We start from the raw sequence: 2,865 nt of genomic DNA, 5'->3' as shown, positions 1-2,865 counted from the left end.
AAGTCACAGCCCCTTTTGAATGTTGGGCTACTGGTTCTGGCTTTAATGTCTTGAGCTGGCTCCAGACCGCTGGTGAGTCGGACTTTCCTATTTTGCCAAGCAGGAAAAGACACTCAAGATTCCCATGGAGCCCATGTTAGCAGAGTGTGAGCTTCCTGTGGCTGATTAAACAATGTATACCATCTTTCCATTTGGCTCTCTGCCCAGAGCCACAGACATATTTTATTAATACCTGTATAATATCTGTCTGTTGAACTCTTTACCTGGAGCCACAGACATAGATAATTAATACCTGTTCAAAGCAGGCAATGATTATCACTGCACTCTCTACTCTGGAGTCAGTGACTAATATTCCCTATCCTAGTTCAAATTAAAACAATTCAAAACAAATGAAGTAAACTAAAATACAGTATGTATCTATAATTAGGCCTTTTCTTTGTTGCAAAGAAGATATAAAACCCAGTATTCCCATGGAGCCCACATTAGACTGAATATGAGTATCCTGTGAGGCAAGTAAAGCAATTTTATACTTTCTTATGGTTTGTCTCTCTGCCTACTGCAGCCAACTTGTTATACTATCTATCTCTTTGGCTCTCTGCCTGGAGCCAGAGACATTTATTCTATTAATACCTATTCACTGTCCTCTGTACTTGAAGTCAGTGACTAATTTTCCCTATTCTAGTCCCAAACTGCAGGCAAAATTCCCCATGTGATTCTGGCAAAATCTGTATATAAATCTATTCTAAAAGCAAATAATCTCAATTTTATAAATTTCCAGTTCAATCAATCTCTGCCCCAAGAAGTAGACAACTTCCATTCTACAGCTCTCTGACTCAGAACAGCCTGCATTCCCCACAGCAGGGGTTCTCAGAACCTCCATTCTATGTTTCAATTTCTGTGCTTGAGTCTACATGACTCATCTTAGCACTACCCAGCTACTCACTTAAAAAAAGAAAAAAATAATATAAAACTCTATCTCTCAGGCTAATAATCTTAAATTTCTAGTGGATTTTTGCCTAATATGTTGGTTCACTACTTGTTGCTGGAAATTAAAGAAAATGAATGTAGAACTGGCACACTCCTGTGCTTGTGCCTCTGCCCCAGTGGCCTGGATAGCCAATAAAACAAACCAGCAGCAACTTACAGATGGGGAAATAAATCTTCACTAACCCCACATGCAATAGAGGGCTAATATCCAATATATATAAAGAACTCAAAATGCTAACCACCAAAAAAATAAACAACCCAAAAAACAAACAAAAAAACCAGTTAAGTAGAGAACTAAACTTAGAATTCACAATAGAGGAATCACGAATGGCTGAAAAGCACCTAAAGAAATGTTCAAAGTCCTTTGTTATCAGAGAAATGCAAATCAAAACAGCCATGAGATTCCACCTTAGAACAATCAGAATGGCTAATAAGAAAACCTCAGGTGACAATACATGCTGGCGAGGATGTGGAGAAAAGGAACTCTCCTCCATTACTGGTGGGATTGGAAACTGGTACAACGACTCTGGAAATCAGTTTGGCAGTTCTTCAGAAAATTGAACATAGTACTACTACCTGAGGACCCAGCAATACCACTCCTGGGCATATACCCAGAAGGTGCTCCAACATGTAACAAGGATATTATGTTACTCCATTATGTTCATAGCAGCCTCCATTACTGGTGGGATTGCAAACCACTTTGGAAATCAATCTGGAGGTTCCTCAGAAAATTGGAAATAGATCTACCTGAAGAACTAGAAATGCCACTCATGTGTGGAATACACCCAAAAGATGCCCCACCATGCTTCAGGGGTACATATTCCTCTATGTTCATAGTGGCCTTATTTGTGATAGCCAGAAGCTAGAAATAACCCAGGTGTCCCACAATAGAAGAATGGATACAGAAAATGTGGTTCATTTACACAATGAATACTACTCAGCTATTAAGAACGAGGACATTCTGAGTTTTGCAGGCAAGTGGATGGAACTAGAAAATATCATCCTGAGTGAGGTAACTCAGACCCAAAAGGCTATGCATGGTATGTACTCACTAATAAATGGATATTAGCCAAAAAATAAAAAAGCACAGAATATCCAAGATACAGTCTACAGAACTCAAAAAGCTCACCAAGCTGAAGGGCCCAAGTGAGGACGCCTCAGCCCCATTTAGGAAGGAGAAGAAAGCAATCACAAGATGGGAGGGAAGGAGGGACCTGGAGGGAAAGTGGACCAGGCAGGGGGGAAAGAGGGGAATCAGATGTGGAATTGGGTGAGGGAGAGGAACTGACACCCTGAGGGCCAGCAGAAAGAATAGAAACAGGCAACCTTGGGAGGTAGGAGGTTAAGGGGAAACCTCCAGAATGCACCTGGGAGGTAAGAGACTCTTAGAATTCAAAGGGAGGGACCTTAGATGAAATATCCCACAGCAGGGAGAGGGAACTTATAGATCCCACCTCAAGCAGAAAGACAGGGCCACAAGTGAGGGAGGGGGTTGCCATTCAACAGTCAAAACTCTGTTCCATAATTGCTCCTGTCTGAAAGAACTTCAGGATAATGGAAATGGAGAGAAGCCTGAGGAAAAGGAGGTCCAGTGATAGGTCCAAAATGGGATCTAGCTCAAGGGGAGGTCAAAAGGCCTGAAACTATTACAGAAGCTATGGAGCACTCACAAAAGGAGACCTAGCATGACTGCCCTTCTGAAGACCAAACAAGCAGCTGAAAGAGCCAGACACAGATATTCGTACCCAACCAATGGACTGCAGGGGCTGAACCCTGTGGATGAATTGGGGAAAAGCTGGAAGAAGCTGAGGAGGAGGGCAGCCATGTAGGATAACCAGCAGTCTCAATTAACCTGGACCCCCAAGGTCTCAGATACTG

Source organism: Mastomys coucha, chromosome X (assembly GCF_008632895.1).
Source record: "Mastomys coucha isolate ucsf_1 chromosome X, UCSF_Mcou_1, whole genome shotgun sequence".
NCBI lineage: Eukaryota > Metazoa > Chordata > Mammalia > Rodentia > Muridae > Mastomys > Mastomys coucha.
The sequence above is the reverse complement of the archived record's forward strand: the minus strand, read 5'-3'. Positions refer to the sequence as shown.